Raw genomic sequence first — 16,679 nt, 5'->3', positions numbered from 1 at the left:
ATAGTAAATGATAATGTGTATGTTTGTGTGCATGCACCTGTGTATTAGAAATTATATGGGGAAGGAGGGATTGGAGAGAGAGAAAATTATAGTATTAGCTTCATGATCTCTACTGCACTGTCTGCAGTATTATATTTGTAAAGAAAATTTAGTCTAGACCTTAACCTTCTGATTCAGAAATAGTTTTTTAAAAACAAAGAACTGGAACTTCCCTGGTGATACAGAGGATAGGAATCCACCTGCCAATGCAGGAGACAAAGGTTCGTTCCCTGGTCCAGGAAGACTCCTCATGCTTCAGAGCAACTAAAGCCCACGCGCCACATCTCCTGAGCCCACATGATGCAACCACTGAAGCCCCTGCACCTGGAGCCTGTGCTTGCAACAAGAGAAGCCACATCAATGAGAAGCCATGAACTTCAACAAAGAGTAACCTCTGCTTACCACAACTAGAGAAAGCCTGTAAGCAGCAACGAAGACCCAGCATAACCAAAAAAAAAAAAAAAAAGCAAAACTATAGATTTGCCAACGTAAAAAAAAATAAAAACCAAAAACTCATCTGAAATTTGGATAGACTATGTAAATTGTTTTCACTGCATATTTACAATGTCCAGTCTCAGCTTTGCCAAGCAATGCTTGTTTCCCTAGTTAGCACTCTTTTCCATAACAGCTGCTTCAGATTTGCTCCATTGTTTTCAAACCATCTCCCTCATTTACTCTCAGCACAAAATAGAACCCATCAGAGAGGAACTCCAAGAACCTCCTGCCCCCACATTCATAAGACTACGTGTGTCTACATCCACCTTTCAGATATCACAATGGATCAGGTGCCCCTGCCCATCTGAGATATATATTTCCACATATTCCCTGTATTCCATCTCTTTAGCTTATTCTTTGGATTGTCTCTTTCTACCTTCCCAGGAACTTCACTCAGTGGATTATTTATTTACTCAATAAACTTCTGGGTTCTGTCCCTATGACTCCACTGAAATTCTCAACAAGGTCACGAACAACCTTTTCATTCAACCAAGTGGACCCTTTTTAATAAATTTTTACTTGAACATTTGACACTATTGCCTATGGCCTGCTGTATTTATGTCTCTTGATTTGTGAAACCACACATTCCTAGCTTTCATCCTAGATCTCTGGCTTCTCTATTTTACCTTCTAGGATCTTCATCTTTTGCCTGTCACTTATGTGTCCATACACCTCAGAGTTATATCCTAGTCAGTTTATTCCTATCTCACTTTTTATACTCTCCTTGGGTGAGGTATTCACTTCCATGGCTCCTAAGAATATATTTCTAGTCCAGTTCTCTCTCCTTACTACAATTCTGCACACCTGACTGCGCTCAAAATATATGTCATGATGTTCCAAGATATCTCAAAACAGTATATCTGAAATTAAACCCTTCATTTTCATTATATGTGCTTTTATGTTCCCAGTCTCTAAGTGATATCATCATCAAACTAACTGCCTAAGCTAGAAATGTGGGTATTATATTCAACCTCTCCCTCTCTCTCACCTCCTACAGCGATCACAAAGTCCTGGCAGTTTTCCTTTCTCGTATATTTCTTATTTCTCTCCATCTCCACCACTACTGGCATAGTGGTAAAGAATCTGCCTGCCAGTGCAGGAGATGTAAGAGATGCAGTTTCAATCCTTGGGTTGGGAAGACTTTCTCGTGTAGGCAATGGCAACCTGCTCCAGCATTCTTGCTTGGAAAATTCCATGGACAGAGGAGCCTGGCAGGCTATAGTCCATGGTGTCAAAAAAGTGACAGCAACATACCCACACAGTTTGAACACAACTGAGCATACTGACACACACACATACCACCAGGGCTACTATTCCAGCTTGACCAATATTATTATACCTCCTGCAATAGTCTTGTCTGCCTGTTACCCTGTTCTACTCCAATTTATTCTTCATATTGTACCCAGAGTGACCTTTCTAAACTTTAACTATGTCAGTCCCCTGTTTGAAATCTTCAAATTATCCTTCAGGAAATTTACATGATACATTTTCTTATTAATGGCCAAGCTACCATGCCTTTCTCTAAACTCTAGCAAGTCTTGCTTCTCACTATGTCTGGTCTGCTTCACTCTCCCTTTTATACTTGGATTGTTTACCAGGCTTTCACCTTTAAGCGTCATCATTATTTCTAAAAGCCTTCCTTGATGTACCAAGATTGGACAAGGTACCCTCTTATCCCCATTTTTGTTGTTGTTCAGTCTCTAACAGAGAAGGCAGTGGCACCCCACTCCAGTACTCTTGCCTGGAAAATCCCAGGGATGACGGAGCCTGGTGGGCTGCCGTCCATGGTCACACAGTCGGACACAACTGAAGTGACTTAGCAGCAGCAGCAGCAGTCTCTAAAGTTGTGTCTGATCTTTGTGACCTATGGACTGCAGCATGGCAGACTTCCCAGGTCTTCACTATCTCCCAGAATTTGCTTAAACTTATGTCCATTGAACTGATGATGCCATCCAACCATCTCATCCTCTGTTGCCCTCTTCTCCTCCTGTCCTCAATCTTTCCCAGCATCAGGGTCTTTTCCAATGAGCTGTCTCTTTGCATCTGGTGGCCAAAGTACTGGAGCTTCAGCAACAGTCCTTCCAACAAATATTCATGGTTGATTTTCTTTAGGATTGACTGGTTTGATCTTCTTACTGTCCAAGAGACACTCAAGTGTCTTCTCCATAACTACAGTTTGAAAGCATCAATTTTTCAGTCCTCAGCCTTCTTTATGGTCCAACTCTCACATCCTTATATGTCTAGTAGAAAAACCATAGCTTTGACTATATGGACGTTTGTCAGCAAAGTGATCTCTCTGCTTTTTAATATGCTTTCTAGGTTGGTCATAGGTTTTCTTCCAACGAGCAAGAGTCTTTTAATTTCATGACTGCAGTCATTGTCCAAAGTGATTTTGGAGCCCAAGAAAATAAAGTCTGTCACTGTTTCCATTTTTTCCCTATTTGCCATGAAGTGATGGAACCAGATGCCATGATTTTCATTTTTTGAATGTTGAGTTTTAAGACAGCTTTTTCACTCTCTTCTTTCACCTTCATCAAGAGGCTCTTTAGTTCCTCTTCACTTTCTGCAATTAGGGTGGTGTCATCTGCATATCTCAGGTTATTGATATTTCTCCTGGCCATATTGATTCCAGCTTGTGATTTACCCAGCTTGGCGTTTGGCATACATAGAAGTTAAATAAACAGGGTGGTAATATACATCCTTGTTGTACTCCTTTCCCAATTTTGAACCAGTCTGTTGTTCCCAGCCCAGTTCTAACTGTTGCTTCTTAACCCACATACAGCTTTCTCAAGAGACAAACAGGGTGGTCTAGTACTTTCATCTCTTTAAGAATTTCCACAGTTTGTTTGACTGTGATCCACACAAAGAAGTAGAAGTAGATGTTTTTCTGGAACTTGCTTGCTTGCTCCATGATCCCACGAGTCTTGACAATCTGATCTCTGGTTCCTCAGCCTCTTTGAAACCCAATTTGTACATCTAGAAGTTCTTGATTCATGTACTGCTGAAGCCTAGCTTGAAGGATTTTGAGCATAACCTTGCTAGCATGTGAAATGAGTGCAATTTTATGGTAGTTTGAACATTCTTTGGCATTGTGCTTCTTTGGGATTGAAATGAAAATGGACTTTTTCCAGTTCCATGAGGCTACTTCTGAATTTTCCAAATGTCCAAATGTGTCGACATATTGTGTGCAACACTTTAACAGCATCATCTTTTAGTATTTTAAATAGCCCAGCTTGGCAAAAAAAAAAAATACGCAGGCTAATTATCTGAATATACATAACTGAATATAATTTTTAGGTGAATGTGCTTTGTAAACTTTGGAATGTTGTACAAATGTAATTGTTTTGGTAATTATCTGTGATAAATATGGACCAACCTCCTAACTTTGGTATTAGAACCAGAATTACCTATCACAATCTGATAGCTGACTTGAAGATAAGAATTTTTATAGCTGCTCATTTCATATCACTCAAATTTAATCAATAAAACAGTGTGAAATAGATATTACCCTTATTTTTTAAATGAGGAAACCAATGTTCAGAGAGGTAAAGTGATTTACTCAAGGTCTCAGAATTTGTAAGAGCCTGAGACAACTTTCAAATACTTCATGGCTTTCCAGTACACAAGACCTCATATGAAGAGACTTGTTCCTCTGTTGTCCTGAATCCTATTCTCATTTGTTAGACATTTGGTCTGGTGAAAGGGTAAGAAGGCATTTTATTTGCTTGTTTTTTAATACTTTTCAGGTACTTCTACCTTTAATTCAAGAAGAAAGACATATGAATGATATTCAGTTCAGTTCAGTTCAGTCGCTCAGTCGTGTCCGACTCTTTGCAACCCCATGAATTGCAGCACATCAGGCCTCCCTGTCCATCACCAACTCCCGGAGTTCACCCAGATTCACGTCCATCGAGTCAGTGATGCCATCCAGCCATCTCATCCTCTATCCTCCCCTTCTCCTCCTGCCCACAATCCCTCCCAGCATCAGAGCCTTTTCCAATGAGTCAACTCTTCGCATGAGGTGGCCAAAGTACTGGAGTTTCAGCTTTAGCATCATTCCCTCCAAAGAAATCCCAGGGCTGATCTCCTTCAGAATGGACTAGTTGGATCTCCTTGCAGTCCAAGAGACTCTCAAGAGTCTTTTCCAACACCACAGTTCAAAAGCATCAATTCTTCGGCACTCAGCCTTCTTCACAGTCCAACTCTCACATCCATACATGACCACTGGAAAAACCATAGCCTTGACTAGATGAACCTTTGTTGGCAAAGTAATGTCTCTGCTTTTGAATACGCTATCTAGGTAGGTCATAACTTTCCTTCCAAGGAGTAAGCATCTTTTAATTTCATGGCTGCAGTCACCATCTGCAGTGATTTTGGAGCCCAAAAAAATAAAGTCTGACACTGTTTCCACTGTTTCCCCATCTATTTCCCATGAAGTGATGGGACCGGATGCCATGATCTTCGTTTTCTGAATGTTGAGCTTTAAGCCAACTTATTCACTCTCCACTTTCACTTTCATCAAGAGGCTTTTAGTTTCTCTTCACTTTCTGCCATACGGGTGGTGTCATCTGCATATCTGAGGTTATTGATATTTCTTGCAGCAATCTTGATTCCAGCTTGTGCTTCTTCCAGCCCAGCGTTTCTCATGATGTACTCTGCATAGAAGTTAAATAGACAGGGTGACAATATACAGCCTTGACGTACTCCTTTTCCTATTTGGAACCAGTCTGTTGTTCCATGTCCAGTTCTAACTGTTGCTTCCTGACCTGCATACAGATTTCTCAAGAGGCAGATCAGGTGGTCTGGTATGCCCATCTCTTTCAGAATTTTCCACAGTTTATTGTGATCCACACAGTCAAAGGCTTTGGCATAGTTAATAAAGCAGAAATAGATGTTTTTCTGGAACTCTCTTGCTTTTTCCATGATCCAGCAGATGTTGGCAATTTGATCTCTGGTTCCTTTGCCTTTTCTAAAACCAGCTTGAACATTAGGAAGTTCACGGTTCACATATTGCTGAAGCCTGGCTTGGAGAATTTTGAGCATTACTTTACTAGCGTGTGAGATGAGTGCAATTGTGCGGTAGTTTGAGCATTCTTCGGCATTGCCTTTCTTTGGGATTGGAATGAAAACTGACCTTTTCCAGTCCTGTGGCCACTGCTGAGTTTTCCAAATTTGCTGGCATATTGAGTGCAGCACTTTCACAGCATCTATCCAAAGATTTTCCTTAAGGACCAACTCAAAAAGTGACAGTATGGGGCTTCCCTGGTGGCTCAGTGGTAAAGAATCCACCCACCAATGCAGGAGACTCAAATTCAATTCCTGATCCAAGAAGATCCCACATGCTTGAGCCTGTGCTCTGCAATAGAAGAAACCACTGCAATAAGAAGCCTGCTCAACGCAATGCAGAGTAGCCTCCGCTCACTCCAACAAGAGAAAAGCCTACATAGCAACAAAGACCTAGTGCAGCCAAAGGTAAATAAATTTTTAAAATTATTTTAAAAAAGAAAGTGAAGGTATGAGATGGCACTTCTTATAGAACAAGTTTGTCCTGTTTACTACATTGCCAAAACTTAGCAGACGTAGTCAGGCTGGGTTCTAGGAGTGGAGCTTGAAATTTCAGATGTGTATTTTATGAAGTGGGTCAGGCACTCTGTAATATTTGTTTGTTAACAGGAATATCCAAATCATAAGGGATTTTGACTGTGTGGATCACAATAAACTGTGGAAAATTCTGAAAGAGATGGGAATACCAGATCACCTGACCTGCCTCTTGAGAAACCTATATGCAGGTCAGGAAGCAACAGTTAGAACTGGACATGGAACAACAGACTGGTTCCAAATAGGAAAAGGAGTACGTCAAGGCTGTATATTGTCACCCTGTCTATTTAACTTCTATGCAGAGTACATCATGAGAAACGCTGGACTGGAAGAAGCACAAGCTGGAATCAGGATTGCCGGGAGAAATATCAATAACCTCAGATATGCAGATGACACCACCCTTATGGCAGAAAGTGAAGAGAAACTAAAAGCCTCTTGATGAAAGTGAAAGTGGAGAGTGAATAAGTTGGCTTAAAGCTCAACATTCAGAAAACAAAGATCATGGCATCTGGTCCCATCACTTCATGGGAAATAGACGGGGAAACAGTGGAAACAGTGTCAGACTTTATTTTTTGGGGCTCCAAAATCACTGCAGATGGTGACTGCAGCCATGAAATTAAAAGATGCTTACTCCTTGGAAGGAAAGTTATGACCAACCTGGATAGCATATTCAAAAGCAGAGACATTACTTTGCTAACAAAGTTCCGTCTAATCAAGACTATGGTTTTTCCTGTGGTCATGTATGGATGTGAGAGTTGGACTGTGAAGAAAGCTGAGTGACGAAGAATTGATCTTTTGAACTGTGGTGTTGGAGAAGACTCTTGAGAGTCTCTTGGACTGCAAGGAGATCCAGCCAGTCCATTGTAAAGGAGATCAGTCCTGGGTGTTCTTTGGAAGGAATGATGCTAAAGCTGAAACTCCAGTACTTTGGCCACCTCATGTGAAGTGTTGACTCATTGGAAAAGACTCTGATGCTGGGAGGGATTGGGGGCAGGAGGAGAAGGGGATGACAGAGGATGAGATGGTTGGATGGTATCACTGACTCGATGGATGTGAGTCTGAGTGAACTCCGGGAGTTGGTGATGGACGGGGAGGCCTGGCGTGCTGCGATTCATGGGGTCACAAAGAGTCGGACATGACTGAGTGACTGAACTGAACTGAACTGAACTGAATGTCCAAATATCCAAAAAGCCCTTGAGTACTTTTCTTTCCTCCTTTGGAGAAAAATGGAAGAGCACTGAAAATGATAAGCCTGGCATGGTACAGTCCAGAGTCTGACAAAGAGTCGGACATGACTGAATGACTGAAGTGAACTGAAAAATGATATGTAAAATAAAGTCATTAACTGACTACAACTTTTTTCTTGTGAAAATTAAAAGCATAACTTACAAAGGCTGAAGCTAGTTTAGTTAATATTATTAATGAATATGGGAATATATTTTGTTCAAGTCAAATTTTGAATATGAAGCCTTGTAATTCAAGGTATTTCTCAAAAGGAATATTCTACCACCCACAAAATCTCTAATAAGTGTAATGAAATATAAACACAGGGAATCAAGGTGAATATGGTTTAAATATTTTTGTATTTAAATTTTAAATATTTGAAAAGCAATAGTGCATTCTAGTGTTAAATTCATGATTAGAAAGCATAGTTATTAGAGGAAAGTTCTATTGAGGTCAAATAATATAACTAAAATGACTGACTGTTAATGTTTTGCAAATGAAGCAGAAGAGATATTGACATGCTGTTTTATAGATTAAGAATCTACACAGTACAGGAAGTCGAGTGACACTTGCAAGGTTATACAAGGAGTGAACATAAATTAGAAAAAAATAAAACCTCATACTTCCTCTTTCTTTGTAAAGATCAAACTTCACCCCACAGAGGAAGAGGAGCCAAAAGACATAGCAGTGATAACAAAACAAAAATAAGATAAAATAGAATGAGAGAATCATGTAACTTGAAGACCAGAGATTTAAAAAACAGCAAACAGCTCTCATTCTTAAAATCTTTACCTTAGAAGGATGAGTTTTTCTTTTTCCCACCAGCCAAGGAGGGAGTAGGGGAGAAAGCAGCACAGAAATAGGATGTCTGAACCCAGACTGTCCCAGGAGGCCTGATTTATCTCAACTTATCACTGGAGCCTCAGAGAATTTTCAAAATCCAGGGCTCTCCTGGAAATTTACTTCTAATGTTGATGAGAGTCCCACTTTCCTCTTAGGACTGATCTGCAGCACGGTTGCCCCTGGGACTGAGGGAGAAGAGGAAGCCATTTACCTTGAGGTTTTCTTGCCAGTCATCACCTTTGGTTGTGAACATTGCCAGTCATCACATTGGTTGTGAACCATCCAATCTGATTACATGGTAGAAATACCACTGAGCTAAATATTGGAGAAAAATCCGAAGTACATTAAAAAAAATCTATTATAAGTGGAAAATGCCATTGTTGCCAACTCCCTTTGGCATTTCCTACCACTGAATCATAAACTGACTGAAATAGGAAATAGGAACACATGGTTTTATGGGAAACCAGCTGCCTTCAACAACCAGACTTAATATATTGACTTTGGCAATGATTGAATGCCTCCTGCTATATAAGAGGTTTGTGAAAGTGAATTGAATAGTACTTAAGTAAGTTTGTGTAGATGGAATGTGTTACATTAGAACAAGGCTGTTACTTTAAGCAGTAGGAACTTACCCTCTCAAAATCACTTTTCCTAGTAGACCTCTGAATGACTGACTGTTTCCTGAAGGTGCACCTCTGAGATCTCACATCCAGGAAAACAGGAAATTCAGAGAGGAAGCAAATGCCTGTGCCAGACTAATGTGCTTGCTTTATGTGAAGCAGTTGCACTGGATTGCCATGGAGATTTACTGGTGGAGGACAAATGCTTAGTTAAAACAGTCTGTCATTACTTCCTTTATGAGGTTTCCAACAACCAAAAGACTCTTTCTTGTACTATACCTTTAATCATTTGATGTTCATTGGATCCAATTTTAGATATGCGTCTGATTAAAAAAAAAGATCAAATGATAATGTTTGTGATTTTTACCACAGGTATCATTCAATTCATGGAAGGAATTATGATTAAGATTTATTTACAGGTTTTAGTCGATATTCTTTTTTCTTTGATTTGCTTCTAGAAATTTGGCAATAAATGATCAATCTTGCCAGTCAACTGCTAAAAACAGATAAACAGATTTTATGAAACAAAAATAATGGCCATCATTAGCATCCAAAATAGAAGCAACACAGCAGTAAACACAAATGCTTAATTATAGGTATTTCCCCCAAGAGTTCTTATTCCAAAAGGCTACATTTGTGTCTTAACAGAATCTAGTATCTTAAGAACTGGAAGAATCCTAATTACATCAGCCACCTACAAATTCAGGAACTTCCTCAAGTATTATTTTTTCATGTTATATATAAGGCCACAACACCAACCACTGAAACTATAAATGTTAGAATCTGCATTTAAATGAAGCAGATGTATTGCAGATGATATTATATTTTTTACAGCCTATAGTTCACATATGACATGAGTGTAACTCTTTTCCTTTTCAAATTTATAATACACAAATGAGTAAACTCTTCTGAAATCCTTCTTTCTGATAAAAGCATTCATTTAATTGTTTATTACTTCAAAATATGTTTTTGGTTTGAGCTCAGTGTCCATGACATTCAAGTGCTGTCAATGAACATCAGACAATTAAAATGTTTTCTCTTGTAAAATGTAGCTGCTTTTACAAATCTGTGAGCAAACATGACCATGAATTACTTTTGCTATGAGACTGCGGACCCTGAAGATGGACTAAAACTTAGCTATCTTTTCATCTTATGCAAACCTAGCATAATGCCTTGTATATAGTAGACACCCCAAATTTTTGGAAAATACCAAAACGTTTTGGAAATAATTGCATATATTTTTAGGATTCGCACGTGTCTTGGGAAACTGAATAGAGTAGAAAAAGCAACACCAAAAAAGGGTCCAAAAAAAAAAAGAAACTTGAAAGTGTTGTAAATAGGAAGAGATTACTGTCTCATCGTCATGTTTGGTCTTTATCCTCAACTTCCATTACACACACACACAAACACATTGAGGAAAAAGTCATGCAAAAAACAAAACCAAAAAACACTTGCCTACACAATTCCCCCCTCCTCCCAGATTTGACATGGTGGAGACATCTCTGGGGTTTTTTTTTTAGCCTCACCATGAGATTTCTGAGTTTGTCTGTTTTCTTTTGGCATCCTCCTGACATTCAAATGAAAGGCTTAGCTGACTCTGCTATTGGTAAAGGTGGGCAGAGAGAAAGAGGTCCACTTTACTTCTATCTCAGTCCTGATCAGTTCTGAATAGAGGCAGGCCTGACTCTTTGCTTCCTAAGATATACTAACCTATTGAAGAAAAGTAAAGCCAAGCTCCCCAAACCTACGGTTCAGTGTGGTGTATAAGCAACCAACATGTACTCTGGAAAAAAAAAAAAGAAGAAGAGAATGAAGAGATCACAGAAGTAAAAGCTTCTCTTTCAATCACAGGCAGGTACTCTCTCGCGTCCTTTCCTTTTGTGTCTAACATGCAGCAGTCTCGAGTGAAGCAATCTCTCACTTTAGAAGTAAAAGGAATTGCTGAAGGAAGAAAGAAATATTAGGAGACCTAGAGACCAATTATTCCAGCTACTGTGGCTGTGTAACTCTGGGTGAGTCACTCTTCTTCAGGAAATTGAAACTATGTCAAATATGTGAAAGTTACTGAAGTTGGCTGCACAGGAGAATGTGGATCCTCGGGTAATTTCAAGTTTCCTCCCTACTTCTTTCTCTAAGAAGCACACACATCAAATATAATGAAGGCTGAGGGGGAGGGGACGGTCAGGCAGAGGGAATGTGTTAAGATACAGTCTCAAGAAATGTGTGAACTCAACCTAGCCACTAGGCTAATATAGGGTGATTTAATTAAAGATAATTAATTAAGCTTCCCTGGTGGCTCAGATGGTAAAGCGTCTGTCTACAATGCGGGAGACCCAGGTTCGATCCCTGGGTTGGGAAGATCCCCTGAAGAAGGCAATGGCAACCCACTCCAGGACTATTGCCTGGGAAATCCTATGGACAGAGGAGCCTGGTAGGCTACAGTCCATGGGGTCTCAAAGAGTCGGACACGACTGAGCAACTTCACTTTCTTTCACTTTGACTTTCTTAATTATCTTAATCTAAAGATTTATCTAATGAACTTAAAATACTCTGCAAAGGTGAGCTATTTATTCCCATCAATCAGTGGAAGAAATCTGAGAGAAATAAAGTGGAAAAAAATTTTTTTTGTTTCATGGTTCACATAATGAAAATGGAGGATAATTCAACAGGAAAATACCTTGTAATAACTACTTCCTGTTAGTGCCATACCAGAATGAGGTACATCAAAAAACAAATTGTTTACAAACATCCAAAGATCTTTGAAATCCTAGGCATTGTTAGGGACTACTGTGTATTACATCCAGTCCTCAAACAAAACTTTTTGAGGCAAGTTTTACAATATTGATTTTATCATGGCAGAAATCAAGGCTCTGTTACATATTCAGGACACAGAAAATTATCTTCCAGTTTAATGTCATCTTATCACATTTGCAGGTCATTACTATATTCTTTCAGTAAACTACCACCTTTCAATATACTCTATCTCTGTATCTATCCATCCATCCACCCATCCATCCGTCTTTCCATATTTGATAGTCACTTTCCAGAAAAACATTTATTTCTGCTTTATTGACTATGCCAAAGCCTTTGACTGTGTGGATCACAATAAACTGTGGAAAATTCTGAAAGAGATGGGAATACCAGACTACCTGACCTGCCTCTTGAGAAACCTATATGCAGGTCAGGAAGCAACAGTTAGAACTGGACATGGAACAACAGACTGGTTCCAAATAGGAAAAGGAGTACGTCAAGGCTGTATATTGTCACCCTGTTTATTTAACTTCTATGCAGAGTACGTCATGAGAAATGCTGGGCTGGAAGAAGCACAAGCTGGAGTCAAGATTGCCGGGAGAAATATCAATAACCTCAGATATGCAGATGACACCACCCTTATGGCAGAAAGTGAAGAGGAACTCAAAAGCCTCTTGATGAAAGTGAAAGTGGAGAGTGAAAAAGTTGTCTTAAAGCTCAACATTCAGAAAACTAAGATCATGGCATCTGGTCCCATTACTTCATGGGAAATAGATGGGGAAACAGTGGAAACAGTGTCAGACTTTATTTTTGGGGCTCCAAAATCACTGCAGATGGTGATTGCAGCCATGAAATTAAAAGACGCTTACTCCTTGGAAGGAAAGTTATGACCAACCTAGATAACATATTCAAAAGCAGAGACATTACTTTGCCAACAAAGGTTCGTCTAGTCAAGGCTATGGTTTTTCCTGTGGTCATGTATGGATGTGAGAGTTGGACTGTGAAGAAAGCTGAGTGCCGAAGAATTGAAGCTTTTGAACTGTGGTGTCGGAGAAGACTGTTGAGAGTCCCTTGGACTGCAAGGGGATCCAACCTGTCCATTGTAAAGGAGATCAGTCCTGGGTGTTCTTTGGAAGGAATGATGTTAAAGCTGAAACTCCAGTACTTTGGCCACCTCCTGCGAAGAGTTGACTCATTGGAAAAGACTCTGATGCTGGGAGGGATTGGGGGCAGGAGGAGAAGGGGACGACAGAGGATGAGATGGCTGGATGGCATCACTGATTCGATGGACGTGAGTTTGAGTGAACTCCGGGAGTTGGTGATGGACAGGGAGGCCTGGCGTGCTGCTATTCATGGGGTCGCAAAGAGTCGGACACAACTGAGCGACTGAACTGAACTGAACTGAACTGAATCAGAAATATTTGCCAGAACATTTTTGCATTTACAAGTGATTTTGATAAGTAAAGGAAAAAGTTTCATAATTTTGAGCTTTCCATAACAGTGATTAAGAGGTGGTGGGGGAGTACCAGGAGAGCCACTCTTGTTTACTCTGTTTATTGTAGGGTAGGGCAGTACTGGTATTTGGAATACTAATAAAGCAGAGTCTGGGTCTATAACTTCAGTTATTAAAAGAAAGAGGCTTTGATGCATTGTGCCCCCTGATTACAATCTGTGTGAGAAACACACACATATGTATTGTTCCCTGTAAAATGAAGACTTTGTACAGATAGGCTGTACAGTGGGATGAAAAGTGCTTCAAGAGAATCTCTGGAGCGGCAGGACTCTTGATCATCATATCCCCTGAAATGTTATCATTTCTCTTCAGACAGCAATGGGATCAATTCAAATGTGCTACCACCTGCCTATAAGCGTGATTTCAGGGAATTCAGCATATCTTCCAAATTCTTCCTAGCTCCTTCCTCTGATACCAACATTATTCCTCTAAGTGCCTGCTCTTCAAAAGCAGTAGGTCCCCAAAGCACAAGACTTTCATCTGTCATCAGACATGTACTACTTGATGTGAATGGAGGTGAAGACTACGAAAACAACAGTCCCCTCCTCAAGGACTGGGGAAGAAACAGGTAAAATTGGGGCGGCTCGGGACACAAAGACAAATTTGCCAATTTCGCTATGTTGCCTAGGACATAATCTGGGGATAATGAGAACCCTGTCAGTCAAGAGTCATAGGGAATTTACTTTAACCACTAGTGAATAAAGTGAGTAGGAAATAGATGCCTAATGCCTCATGTTAGCAGAGTACTTCATAGTCAAATGATCCTCCTAGCTATCACCCCTGGGTGAGCCTAGCAAGCCTTTGCCCCAGTCTCTGTGCATACCATGGATAGACAGAAAGAGTATAGGCTTTGCATTCAGAACAGAGTTAGGTTCAAATATGACTCATCCACTGATGGCCATTTGACCTTGGGCAAGTTAACCAGTCTCACAGGGCAGTCAGGAGGATGTAATGCAATTTTGTAAGTAAAGAGCTTTGTACAGTGCCTGTTACACAAAAGGGATCGAATACACAATCAGTTCTTTCTGGGTCTCTGCTGAGAATCACACCAGGACAAAAGCCCAGCCTTGAACCTAAGCCCAGTCAGCTCTGAGTCCTAACTGCTTGCCCAAATCCTGCTGAATTTTTGTCTAAGCTTGCACCCTCTTTTCTTATACTTTCCAGTAACAGGATGAAGCTTCAGGTACATATCTTACCTGCTTTATATCTACCAACTACACTCCATGGATAGCAGTACCAGTTTCAGTCAGACTGGAGGCTGCCCTGGTCCCCTTCAGACTTAGTGATTTAAACCAAGGGTTCTCAACACTTCCTGGAACCACTCAGACTTAAAACTTTACTGTATGTAGAGCCAGAGAATATGCATTTTTAAAAAAGCTCTTCTTCCGTTACTGAAAAGGCCAACTCACTAATCTTCACCGATTCTTGATTCCATGCAGAAGTTGCCAGCATGATGTGAAACCAAGACTGAAGTATTTACCTTGCAGATAGTGGGTGCTTAATACATGTTTATAGAACAAATGAAGGTTTGCTGTTGGATGGTATTTTTTTCCTTATGAAGATAATTAGCCATGGAATTTAAAAATAATGGCACATACTATATGTGCAATGAAGACTGGTTTCTGAATGATGAAAGCCTGTTTTCTTTTGGGATGTATTTTGGGAAGGCAACTATTTGGGAGAATGCCTGTGAGTACAGAAGTTCCATGAAAGTCAATGAAATGACAGCATATGGAAGAGTTTTATGAAGCATGAAGGAATATTTGAAATAATAATGATGTTATACCATTCAAATCTTAGGGTTGGGTAGTACTTTCTAATTTGTTCTAGAAAAAAGGGAACTGGGGCAAGCACTTTCTGATAGGTTACAGTGTATGTCAGCAGGAAGGGGAAAAGCAAGAAAGGGGTCTCATTGCTATACAAGCACAATAAAAGGACCTATGTCCTTTTTTTCCTTTTAAAAAAATTTTGTTAGTGTGGAGAATTTCAAACAGATCTAAAGTAGAGAGAAGAGTATCGTAAGTCTTCATCCCCATCACGCAGCTTCAACAATTATCAACACTTTGTCTACACTGGGCCAAGCTACGTGATAAAAAATAAGGTTTCTGAGTTTGAAGATCATTTGAAAAGAATGTGTAAATAAATACTTTAGGACTAGGTCAACATTCTTTGGGAAGATTCAGAGATAACATGTACGCTCAGAGCCCATTTACATATATTTTTCAACATCTGGCTAACAATTCAGCTTTGAGTTGGATGATTACAGCATCCCAAACTCTGCACAATCTCCTGATGAGTGTATATAATAGAGCACTTGTCTCTAAAAAAACAACTTATTTATTTTTAGAACTTAAGAAAATTGTGAGCGTGTTTCCCCATCTGGGCTACAAAGAACCAGTGAGCCTACTTTACTGTGGTTCCCGCATTTGTGGCTACAGATATTCCACCAGCAAGCTAGTATTATGACAATCCAGAACGAGACAGGCTGGAGGTCTGGGTTCGTCGACCGAAGACAGTCTCTGAGTGTGAAAGTTTATACTCTAAGGCAAAATATTAAGATGAGTAGTTTTATGTTGAATACAAGTAATTTCCTGGGAATCACTATTACTTGATTCAACCATTTATTTAAGTATATGGTAGTATGTCAAGGTTTAGCTTTTCTACCATTTCTTTTTCCAAGTAACCAGTCTGTATTTTCAATTTTTAGTACACAGTCATTGAGTGCTACGTTGTACTCTTCAACAGTGGAAAGTGAAGGTTGAATCTTAGTGAAACCATTGTTTGGGAGGAATCTACCATATCATGCTTATTACATATAGTTTCATGTTAAGCACACAGATCAATATGTTGAAAACAAGCTTGAGTTGTTCAAAAATACATATCTTCCTTCCAAGTATTCTTCTAGCTGCTCATGTGTTTTAATATCACATTAATGTGTTTTACTCATACAAAAATTACCTCTCTCCAGTGTATTTTCCTTTGGGATTCAAATTCCATGCTGATAATCTTTCTCTCTGGCCTATTAGTTCCTTTACCTTGAGCTCTGTGACTCCATCTCATTCTGCCTCAGATATTCCTTAGTGTCACCTCACCTTAGTTTTTACCACCATCCATAACCTCTCCACATCTGAGACTTTCAAATTTGAAGCTTCCTCTGACCTCTACCTATTTATCTCTTCTATCACCTCACTTTCTCTGACCCCCTCCCCGCTTCAGACTTTCAGGCCCAGTCCCTTTGCTCTTTTTCCTTTTGTCAGCCTTCCTGGCCTCTCAGGATGTCCCAAGGCACCTACTTTAGGACAGCTTTTCTCAGGGACAGTTTTTCCACTGTGCTCGCTGCACCTGCATCCCAATGACTTACATCACTTATCTTGGGTCAAAATTGTCCTGCCAATCTCCAGCCCTGGTTAGGCCAGCCATCTGTTTCTTGTTCCTTTCCTAGGCAGCTGAACAATTCTGGAGAAAATGGACATAACTCGGTTGATTGGATGCTCTAACATATATTTTTCCAATTTGCCTGGAAATTCAATAACCCTGGGAATTCCCTTTCTTACCTCTCATCAATTCACCCTTAAAATACATGTGGCTATTGGACT

The sequence above is a fragment of the Bos indicus x Bos taurus genome, chromosome 4, assembly GCF_003369695.1.
Source record: "Bos indicus x Bos taurus breed Angus x Brahman F1 hybrid chromosome 4, Bos_hybrid_MaternalHap_v2.0, whole genome shotgun sequence".
Taxonomy (NCBI): domain Eukaryota; kingdom Metazoa; phylum Chordata; class Mammalia; order Artiodactyla; family Bovidae; genus Bos; species Bos indicus x Bos taurus.
This window is presented reverse-complemented; position numbering follows the sequence as displayed.